Source organism: Mytilus californianus, unplaced genomic scaffold, assembly GCF_021869535.1.
Source record: "Mytilus californianus isolate M0D057914Y unplaced genomic scaffold, xbMytCali1.0.p SCAF_44, whole genome shotgun sequence".
In the NCBI taxonomy this organism is placed as follows: Eukaryota; Metazoa; Mollusca; class Bivalvia; order Mytilida; family Mytilidae; genus Mytilus; species Mytilus californianus.
In genome coordinates this window covers 1,808,017-1,820,279 of record NW_026262695.1, presented here as the reverse complement: position 1 = coordinate 1,820,279, position 12,263 = coordinate 1,808,017, and the positions used below count along the sequence as shown (strand labels likewise).

General features: G+C 32.0%; 2 long non-coding RNA genes across 2 annotated transcripts; both read left to right on the top strand.

Moving 5' to 3' along the window:
- Positions 1-204: 204 nt before the first annotated feature.
- On the top strand, positions 205-3,389 carry LOC127699926 (uncharacterized). The gene is made up of 3 exons (XR_007981302.1): positions 205-316; positions 1,898-1,991; positions 3,013-3,389. It is a non-coding gene; the product is annotated as an uncharacterized LOC127699926 (long non-coding RNA).
- A 3,553-nt stretch (positions 3,390-6,942) lies between these two features.
- On the top strand, positions 6,943-11,540 carry LOC127699927 (uncharacterized). The gene is made up of 2 exons (XR_007981303.1): positions 6,943-7,383; positions 11,430-11,540. It is a non-coding gene; the product is annotated as an uncharacterized LOC127699927 (long non-coding RNA).
- Positions 11,541-12,263: the final 723 nt, after the last annotated feature.

Here is a 12,263-nt window from a genome sequence, read left to right as displayed (position 1 = left end):
GACATCTCAGTTCCGTTAGGGCTAAGGAAAATAATTTATTTGGCCTTTGGTATAATGCAGAATGCACGAAGTCTCTAATAACAAAAAATAACGGGCGCACATATCAACCAATCAGGATTAGCTATACTCTTAATTCTGAATACCATGTTATGCTCATAAAATGGCTGCGCCCATAAAATCTAATGGTGTATTGTAACCTGATTGTCATCGTCACTGCAAAAGGATCATTAATACCAGGGGGAAAGGAACCAATAAATTGATCGGATCCGATATGAAGTTCCCAGTAACGGAGAACCTCTAACCTGCTAACTTTGAGGTAATATTATTGAATAGGTGGAAAGGGTATTGGGAGACAGGGAGAAAGGGGGCGGGAGAAAGGAGACGAGGGACGGGAGAAAGGAGAAAGGTACCCCCCTTTCCATCCCCTCATTATTAGTGTCGGTGGTCTCACAAATGAATCAGGGTGAATTGCAGGTTACATTAATTAGCAGAGAATCAACTTGTTATTCATTATCTCGCAGTTATTTACGGTTAATTAGCTGTATATATCCCAAAACAGGTGCTCGGAGCTAGTACTAGTCTATGACTAATAAGTAACAATTATATTTATATTCACAATCAGTGGCGGATCGAAGGAGGATGGGATCCGGGGGTTTGACTCCTCTATTGGTGAACGATCAATGCATTTAATGGAGACATATATTTGGACCCCCTTTATCCTGGCTGGAATCGCCCCTGATATTACATGTAAATCAAGTCCCGGGTTACTGTTAGCATAATAGCATAACGGTAATCACAAAGAGTGTGGTAATTTTAAAAAGGACGAGGATTTATAAATATACAATTCTTGAAGGTAAACGGACAGAAAGTCACAGGACAAAAAGTCAGAGGACATAAAGTCACAAATGGGATAGGACAAAAAGTCACAGGACAAAAAGTCACAAATAATTTGTTGACAATTGTTTGAATATATAAGAGAAAGATCTTCAAATAATTTCTTTTTTTTACATTTATTCATTTTTAAGTTTAGAAAATTGTTCATAAGCCTTGATAAATGAAAAATTATTAAATTTTAATCATGCAAATGATATATTTTTTGGAACCATGCAGCCATTTAAGTGCCAAACCTCTTTGACATTTTGTTATCATAACAATTATTTGATCATCATTGATATTTATTGAATAAATTTTATTACAATGTTGCTTCATATATTATAGTTCAAGAAAAAATCAAAAATTTATTTTTAAAATTAGTGTTTTCTTGTTCAGAGAAAAATAATCTCAAAACTGAATTGTGACTTTTTGTCCTGTGACTTTTCGTCCGTGACTTTCTGTCCTGCATTCTTCTTGAAGAGGGGGGAGAGTGCATTCACGATAATCGAAAAAAAGTGCCTTGCACGTTATTTTCATCATCTTGTCTGAAACAGTCTGAATAATGAGCTCCAAGGCGAAGCGTGAAAACAATAAGTCATGTGAAATACTAATGACAAACACGTTGTACGGACAAACCCTTAAATCCCTCAATGTTATGTCAAATGAATTATAGCAAGGAAAGGTAAATTTAATTTAATTTCAAAACTAAATATTTGTTATATTTCGCTCCTGATTTCTCAAGAAATCATAGAATCAATAAATGTATAAATTTTAATTATGCATGTCTGTGTGAGATCCATTTCATGAGACCAAGGATTTCTATAAAATCCTTGATGGGACCCTTTATATATACAGTTTTCTATTTTCCCCGGAATTTTTTTTTAAAAAATATAATCTTTTGGGAAATAATCCGATTTTGTTGAATTATTTCCCTTCATAATTACGATAAATCCTTTTAGTTCTTCAATTTTAAATTAAAATAAATATTTCATTTTGATCTAACGACAAACTTTTTAAATTGTAGTGGCATGGTCAGTCAACTGATTAGTTGCATGGCTGATTACCAGTTTACTGGCGACCCAGTAATTTTCCATATAACAGTGGCCTGTACCCTTGGGGTGTGTATATATAACTTATTTTGAATACCTTAATTTTCTGAGGAACATCCTGTCCACGTGTAATACTTAGTATATATTGCAACAGATGACATTAAACAAATTTTCTTTGTAGCATCGGTGTCCATTTCATGTTCAACCACTCAAAAATTTCACAAAAAAGATAATATAATAAAATCATTAAAAAAACACTAGCAAATAAACTTAGCAATGAGTAAACGGAGATTTGTGTTTTAAAGGGCTTATTTCCAGAGGATATATTTCATACTAGATAACTAGACCTGAGAAAAACTTTTTTTTTGTAATATATATTTTATAGTTTTCATATCATTCTCAAATCTCGATCATCTTAAATAAAGATGTACAAAAAATAATTTTGTTATAACTCATAAATATATGGTAAATCATAATTGTTACAAATTATAAAATGGTAAGTCAATGCCCGATGTGCCGCCGTCTGTTGCAAAACTACGATTTAATCTTTTAAATGAAAGACGTGCACTGCCTTCATCGGAACAGAGGAAAGTCCACCTAGTATCCGCTGAAAAAAAAGAGATCATCATAAACTTTTTAGCAGACCTTCTCGTGTAAAAAAAAAACCAAACTTTTAACTGAATTAAACAAAAAATTATCAAACAAAACTCATTAGAACACTCATAGCAACATTTTGTTTAGACCTGAGATAACTTATAGTAAGATTATTTATATAGAACAATTAAAAAATTCATCAATTTATTAAATTTGAACATGTGAACCAAAAATAAAAAAATAACTGACGGGAAATTGGCTATACCTTTTTGGTATTAGCCATGAAGCTTCATGTATGTATACGTACCAGCCACTTCAACTTATTGTTTTCTTAACCTTTAAACAATACATTTTAAAATGAACTACTTTATTTATAGTAGTTCAAGAAAAATATATATATATATATATATTAGATAACTCTTTCCTTTATATTCAATGGAACAAGAAGCGAATTCGTTAGCGAACTAGAGTAACTATAGAAATAGCGTCGTTTCAGGTCTTCTTCTGACCGGCAATCATGTGAAAACCTTAGCAGTAATGAAAGTGGAACGTCCAGTGGGCTGTGCTCAGCCACGTCCGAATGGGGACGTTGAATTCTTGCAACAACTCTTCGAGTGGACTGTAAGTAGCCTGGTATTAGGCCAATTTTCTGTCCTTCCTTTTTCATAGGCAGTCGAAATTTTCCGACCGTATCACGGGCGGTCTCAATTACAAGACCTACATGTACCTATCATATATTATTCGGTACGTCAGACACACCCGACATTAATCAACCAAAAACTCAATATTTTACAGTAGGGAATGAATATCTCCCACGTTCTCTTGTCCCTTGAAGGATCAATATTGAATTTCTTCCAATCGCCCCCCCCCCCCCCCCCCCCCCCCACCCCTTTTTTTATAAGATTACATTATGGCGTATGTTTTTTTTTTAATTTTACGAAAGACCAACAAATCGATTTTTATCACTAAATTTGTCTTTGCTGAGATTAACACTAAAAAAGTATAACAAAACGTAACGATTGAAAACTCACATGCAGTTCAGTTTTTACGGTACGTCTAAACACCGCTCAGGACCTCCTGAGTGCACTCAGGACATACAAAGTGCACTCAGGACATGAAATATATGTTTTGGTTAGTGGTGAAGGTATGCATTCGATAGATTATTTAATTCTTCATCTTATAATTTTTGTTTTGATAAAATCAATTTAATATTTAAAAAGTTATTAAGGTTTTCATCGGCACGCGCCGTTTTTATGAAATATGTCAGGCATGATCGAAGATTATATTGAATACCAATTATCATGTTGATTAGGTCGTTTGATCTTTAATAATTAGGAGTGATTAGTGATGGTACTTACCTCATACAAGTAAGCTTGGCAAACAAACAAAATCAAGATGTCTTTTGAAAAATAAAGAACAATGAAGATATATTGTTTTAGAAAAAAACCGTTAAATAAACATTTTTCTTTTTGTTTGTAATAATTGAAGCCAGTCGAGAAATATGAGAAATCTATATATATATAGTTGGGAAATTTTCATTCAATTCATTTCATTTCATTAACTTAATCAAGGATTTGTATAGTGAGACTCTCACTATACAAATCCTTGACTTAATAGATAAAAAAAATATCGTTATTATTTTCTTTGTATAGATTTTCGTATTTTATTAACATTTCGTGCAATAAAAAGTTTAGTTTTATTCTTAGTTCAAAAATTAAGAAGAATAATTCTTTCGTATTTTCATATCTCTAGATATATTACAATAGACTTTAATTGCATTGTTCCATAGTAAAACAAAGAATCGGTGAAACACCATTAATTTTATAATTTACTTTCAAGCTAACAGATAATCTGATCACTCACTAAAAATAGTGTTTAATTAAAAAAAATAATATTGGTATCATTGCGTTCTAATTCTTATTTATATAATTGTGTGTGTGTGTTATGTTCTATTTTCTTGTCTTTGAGATTCATTCAAATAATTAAAACTTTTTGACCAATGAGAGGCTGTGTATGTATAACATAACGATTCAATCAAAATTTCATTTAGTTAGATTTATTCCTCTATTGAAACTCGTTCTTGTCCAGTAATAAATCCCTTAAACGAGTTTGAAAAGGGAAATAAATTTGTCATACTTTTCATGAATTAAGATTTAGTTTTGTAAATGGAACCCGTTCTTAACTGTAGAAGCCGTACTTGCCAAAATACGCTTTTCAAATAATCAAATCTCATATAGTTAGTGTTCTTTCTCATTTTTATCGTTCTTGTCCAGTAATTTCATTCTTGAGTAATACGAATGTTTTAAAAATCCGCATTTATTAAGATTTATCTTTCTCATTAAAGTTGTTCTTGTCTAGCTGTAATACAAGCCTTGAACGAATTCCAATGTGAAAATAAATTCTGAAAAATTAATTTGTCTCCGTTTTCTGAAAATTATCATATTTGGGTATTATTTCTAAATAATTTGTAAGTAAACGAAATCCGTTCGAACCACGACTAAGTCTTCGTGCACAGAGTTTGAAGTGCCAAAACCCCCAAAACTTGCTCGTAAGCCAAACCAAAGGAAAAGACCAAGGACAGCACGTACGCAGCCAAGATATTAAACTTAGCAAATCATATAAATAAATACTGATCTGTCTTATTAAGGTTAAGTTCTAAAAATTGTCATTGAAAATATAGGACCAGTTCATAATTTCAATAAATTTGCTATCTATATCAAGGCTGTGAAGATCTTGAATAAATTTTGAACATTCATGAAAAAGGTTATATCGAATATCGTCATAAAGTGTGCATTCCATAAGGAAATGTTTTTCAGTCTCTACACTGCAACTTTCACAAAACTTAATAACATCGTGTTATTCATTTTAAACGTAACACAGTACTAACAACACAATTCATAAACAACAATAAAGATAATCCAATCAATTTTGTTGATTGGATAATTCACGGCTCAGTAGTTGTGTAATCAGTGACACGTGCCCTCATTATTTCATAAGAATTAACATGTCTATCTAAGTTCGATTTCAAATTGTACCAAAATTTAACTCTTAAATAAGCAGCGTGTAACGAATATATTCATCCATCCTGTGTGCAAATACGATGACTATAAAGGGTCCTGAGTGCACATTGTATGTCCTGAGTGCACTCAGGAGGTCCTGAGCGGTGTTTAGACGTACCCCAGTTTTTAAGATATTTTTTTCTTTGGAAACTAACAGACTAATTTTCAAAAAGTTTTTTCTTGAACCATTATTTATTAAAACGAATTTGTAAACAAAAGTTATTCTTAAATATTAATAATGATCAATGATTGTAAAGAAAAATCCATCATAGTAGTTTGTTAATTTACTGGATCCATGGTGTTAAACATGTCACCTTTCTTTTACAAATAACTGATTAAAAATATGAAGCCTTTACTGTAAAATAAATCATTCTAAAAAAATAAATTCATCCAGATTTTTCTCTCATAACCTTTCAACAGTTATTGTAAACTAATTTATTCGAACTATAATAGTCCTATGACTTGCTGTCCGTTTACCAATATTTATACTTTATTAAGTGTTTTCATATTCATTGATCATTAACTTCATGTTTTGCGAATATTTATAAGGGGGTAATTATTATAGCCAGTAATAGCTAACAATTTATCTAAAGAAAACGAGATGCTATATTCAAATTCTGAGATACGAATCTAGTTCTTTATAAAAAAAAAAATTCTCAACAACAAAATTCTACACTTTCATCTATCTTGGTCTTTTTGTCTCCGCTTCGAAGCCGACATCCCGTACCAAACATTTCTATTCGTTCGCCAATATACAGTCATGTAAGTAATATACAACAGGCAGTAGATCTGGATTTGTAAATTGTTATTTTGGATTTTACCTGATTAGGACGTGTCTCGTTGAATTTTCTAATAAACTTACACACACATAATCGTAATGTTATAAGAACATAGAGCTACTGTATATATAGGCCTAGTTGCATGCAAGTCTTTACAACTTATATATTTTGGTATGCTATAGTTTGTTTTTATAGACTATTTGTCATTTGGTCGGGGTTTTTTGTTGTTGTTGTTTTTAGTTTTTGACATGGCGTTGACTCGAGTTTGATATATTATGCATCTTTTGTGCTGTATTTTAACAATTATTTACAAGAATGCTGCATGTTTACACATTCATCACTATACCGCATCTAAATATAGCTTTATTGTAAAAAAAAATAAGGAGATGTAGTATGATTGGTGATGAGACAACTATCAACCAGAATTTAAAATACCTGATATAAGCAATTGTGACTTACTTTCTTTACTCAGAGTGATCGTGAATTAATCAGATAAGCTGGAGGAGGGTTTTTTTTTTGGGAAGGGGGGGGGGGGCTTCATACTAAAAGAAACGAAATTAGCATTAGCTTTTTGTGATAGATATATAATAAACTCACAGTAACAGAAATAGCTCTTGAAAGTTCTGTCAGATCCCGGCATTTTTAACTGTTTTTGACGCGTGCTAAAAAATGCAGCACCTGGTTACAGGGGCTCATTTGACAAATTATCATCTTTCGTAATTTAAGTTATAAAATCTAAAATTAAAGTGATCTAAAATGTTCATGACTAACGAGTATTTTCACTTGTACGCTGTGAAACGAGTCTAAGAGTATATACATGTATATCGGGATACTGACTGCATAGTAAAATATTTATGTACCTATTAGTTGCGGCTCATTTTGGTCTTTTAAGTAAGTGTCCTTCCCCTGCATTACTTGATCGCTTTTGTAAAAAATAAACAGCACAACAACAGCACTCGACATCAGTATAATTTGTACCAAAAAATGAAGAAAATATTCAAAAAGAAGGCTCATAAAATTCAAATATTGGTAAGCACGCACACTAATTTGTCACTACGGACATGATCTTTTTGTTAATGCGCCAAACTCGTTTCTTCCACAGGACGATGTCGATGGTGGGGAAAATGACGTCTTGCAAGGCTATTTAGGCGTCCCAGAAAAAAAAATTAAAATAGCCTTGCCAGACGTCATAATTATTTGGACTAGGGAAAACCCAACAAATCATTAGTTCCCCAAATGAGTATCCTAGTTGAAAGTTTTTTTTAATATGATATAGCTATTTTTATATTGGAATGGCACATATTCATGAAAAATCAACAAATGATCCGAAAGTCGAAAAGATGAATATAGTCCTCTGACTTCACAAACTTGGAAACAGTTGTGATGTTGCTTCGCTGAGCTATAGATAACCGTACAACCATCAACAATGAGCAAAATTCACACCATATAGACATAGGTGCTTGAGGACAGGAGTCGAGATTCACATTGATAGTAAACATGCATATTAAGAGTAAAAATATGGTATATTAGTATATATATGGTACAAATAAGTGATATATATTGAAAAATCTAAGATTTATGATAAGAAGGGGGAGGGACTATGGTGGGGTGGGGGGGGGGGGGGGGGGGGCCTCAAAACAGGATCCTGTCCTCAAGCACCTATGCATATAGAAAGCTGTAAATATAATAAAAGGCCTCGAAATGACAAATGTAAAACAAAAAAAAACAAGAAGCCTAACATTTGAAATAGAATTTAAACTAAAATTGAAAATAGAAATGGGGAATGTGTCAGAGAGACAACAACCCGCCCAAAGAGCAGATAACAGTCGAAGATCACCAATGTGACTTCAATGCAGCGAGAAAATCCCACAACCTGAGGTGTGCTTCAGCTGGCTCCTAAACAAAAATGTATACTAGTTCAGTGATAATGGACGTCATACTAAACTCCGAAATATATAAAAGAAACTAAAATTAAAAATCATACAAAACTGACAAATGCCACAGGCACCTGACTTGGGACAGGTGCAAACATATGGTGGGGTTAAAAGCCTATATACTGTAAATTTCAGAAATTATTGCATGCATTTACTTATATTGCCAATTAACATAATCAGTCAAGGATATAACTCTATAGCATGTATAGGGTTATTACAGAAAAATAACATACATTTGTTATTGTGGACTAAAAAATCAAAGAACTGTGATAACATATGCATGTTACATGTTTCAAAGGGACAATATACATCATTAGTTTTCTTAAAATGTACACAGGTTCTATTGATATTACTATTGTCTTCATGTATACTTAACTATAGAAAGATATAACAGTTCATAGCTCGCCAATCATGCATAGTACACCTATGTTATTACTGAAAAAAATATGCCTATAATAACTAACGGGTGTTATTACAGCTCCTCTACATCATTCCTAAGCATTTGCTCAGACATTCATCATGCTTAATTACAATGTATTTTAATTTATTGTAAGAAATAATGATCAGAGCATGTAATGAGGTTCTGCGCAAGCTTCCCAGTAATTCCCAAGTGTCTTATATAACAAGTTAAATGCCTTTAATAACTAATATAAAAAAGAAGATGTGGTATGATTGCCAATGAGACAACTCCCCACAAGAGACCAAATGACACAGAAATTAACAACTATAGGTCACCGTACCGCCTTCAACAATGAGCAAAGCCCATACTGCACAGTCAGCTATAAAAGGCCTCGAAATGACAATGTAAAACCATTCAAACGAGAAAACTAACGGCCTAATTTATGTACGAAAAATGAACGAAAAACAAATATGTAATACATAAACAAACGACAACCACTGAATTACAGGCTCCTGACTTGGGACAGGCACATACATACAGAATGAGGCGGGGTTAAACATGTTAACGGGATCCCAACCCTCCCCCTAACCTGGGACAGTGGTGTAACAGTACAACATAAGCCTTGTTATTACAGCTAAGTTGATCCCTTAAAAGCCTCGTTCATTGATTTGCCATGGTTAATGAAAAATGTATTAATTTAATTCAAAAATTAGTTATCAAGGCTATGCATTTAGTTTCTGCGCAAAGTTTCAAGAGTTCCCTAGAGCCTACCAAAAATCAAAATATTTATGATTTATTTTACAAATAACAAACATATGTTATAACAGATTTAGAAAATTTAAGGATTTAAGAGTAGACAACTCATGAAAGTATCTGTAATAACACATGCAAGTTATTTTCTGTAATAACCCTATAGAGTTATATCCCTGACTGATAATCATGATAATTTCCCTTTCAATTTTAAAAAAATTCTGATTTAAGTTTTTGTTGTATATTGGGACTTTGGATAGTCTCAAGAATGCTTTCACCAATTGTTATGAAACTTTGGTGAATTGATTTTATATATTGACATAAACTCCCTTTTCATTTTTATGACCCATAGTGGGTCAACCCTTGACCGTCTGTCCCAAAGTCATTGGTTTTTGTTCTCTAATTAAGTTTGCCTCAACCAAATGTTATAAAACTTTTACAAAAGCTTATTACCACAATACTCAGATCAAGTGTGGTGGTGTCAGTGTTACCGTTCTAGAGTTATGTCCCTTTACAAATGGAAAAATTGCTGAATTTTTGGTTTCCTGCTCTCTAACTTTAACTTTAATTTGCCTCAACCAAATGTTATGAAATTTGCACACAATGCTTATTATCACAAAAAACAGTTTGAATTTTGGTGGTGTCACTTTTACTGTTCTAGAGTTATGTCCTTTACAAATGGAAAAAATGATGAATTTTTCGTTTCCGTCCTCTAAATTAAGTTTGCCTCAACCAAATTTTATTAAACTTTAACGCAATACTTTTTACCACAAAATCAGATCAAGTTCAAATTTAAGTAGAATAAATTTTACCGTTCTTAGTAATCTTCCTTTATAACTTTATATGATATGCAAGCCGGAGTATCATCCCCTATTTATTTTTATATAAGATGCAGAGTTATGGAATTTTAGTTGTTGGAAAATTGTTTAAAATTGTCCATTTTCACACTTTGGAAGGTTTTAGAATTGTATTTGTTCAAAAATCACGGCCTTAAACTTATATACACTTGCAATATCCCTAAATGGAGCCAAATTATTTTCATGTTTTGTTTCAATGAATACCACTGTGTGCATGTCCTTTTTTAGCTCACCTGGCTCGAAAGGCCAAGTGAGCTTTTCTTTTATAAAAATTATTGCCCTTGAAAGATGATTATCATGATTATTATAAAAATAAAAAGATGTGGTATATTAAATATGAAAACTATTGGTCATGGCTCTAAGAAAGCAATTATAGGCCAGAGACGGCCTTCAATAATGAGAAAATCCATGCCCTATTGTCAAAGTAGTCATAATAAAAGGCCCTCAGATGAAAAATTGAAATAATCCCAACTGTAGAACTAATTGCCTAGTTTATAACAAAACAAATTAAAAAAAATAAATATGACAGAAATGAAACAACAACAACCACTAAATTTTAGTGTCAGAATAAACTACAGGCGCCGAACTTGGGACAGGCACAATCAGAATATGGCAAGGTTATATAAAAATAAGAAGATGTGGCATGATTGTCAATAAGACAACTCTTCACCAGACAAGAAATGACATACCGTTAGATTTCCTGCAAAAAAATAAACAGTCCGGACTGAGCAGGAAATTAATACCTTTCCCTTAATCGAAAAGACACAAAGATCTGTTAGTACTCACAGTTACTGACAGCTAGTTAAAAATCAATAAAAACTAATACATGTAATAAAAAAATCAGGGTTGTGAGCACTCAACCCTACCTTAACTTTGGACAGTGGTTTAACAGCTCAACATATAAAGAACAAACTGTAAAATAACCGTTGCAATTGCTTCAACTCGAAAGATTGATAAAATGCACAAAGTCAACTAATATAAAAACCCATAGACAAAAAGCACGGAATTAAGAGAACTCACAAGTTAGAAAGGAAATATTCTTAAAATGTTCATAAACATGACAAAATAAGCTTTTTTATTGCTGTTTCTCTCTCCATTTATAACATTTTATTTGTTTATTTTGTGTATTTATAGGTGATCAGACATCTTGGTTTTCATGATCAATAGGTCTATACTGAAGAGGACACTGAAAGTTGATATCTATCTACATGGTGCGCTAATTGGATTAATGTGAAATGGAATGTGTGCTTGCCTGCAAAAAAGAAATAGGAAATTTCATCATAATCACATGATAATGGCTATAAACAAAATGGAGTTCTATCATAGATGCAGAAATTCACAATTGTATACATGTAAATGCAACAACATATTATATATATTTGTCGAAAGAAAGGAGAAATGAAGAAAAAAATAGTATTTTGTTGTTGAAAGGAACACAAGCTTTATCCACTCATTACATCATTACCTCATATCAAATATACTGAAGAAGATCTTCGAAGAACAAATTGCAAAAATGTTTTCTCTAAGAATTGAAGGAAATTGTTTAATGAATGGAATAATTTATGCATTGAACTTTTACGTAGTGGATTGAATAACTGTACACACATGACACAGCAGCTGAAACAGAGGAAAATTAAAATTTACAGGAAAAGTGTTTATTTTATTATTTAATTTGCAAATATGAACGCATTCTTAAGAACACCACAAATGGTATGACATTCAAATTGGTTGCTTATTAATGTATACAATTGAAACAATATCAAAGAAAACAGAATACTTTGCTACAAAAAATATTTTATAAATCAAAGTTAAACATTTTAAAGTCATATAAAGTATGTACAATACCTTGACCTAAACAGTCAGACTCACTGTATTGTTTTTGTATGTCATGATAATTTTGAGGCAAAAATTTATTAAAGTTTTAAATATCATTTGTATCATTTATTAAGTCTTGTAAACATTATGTTC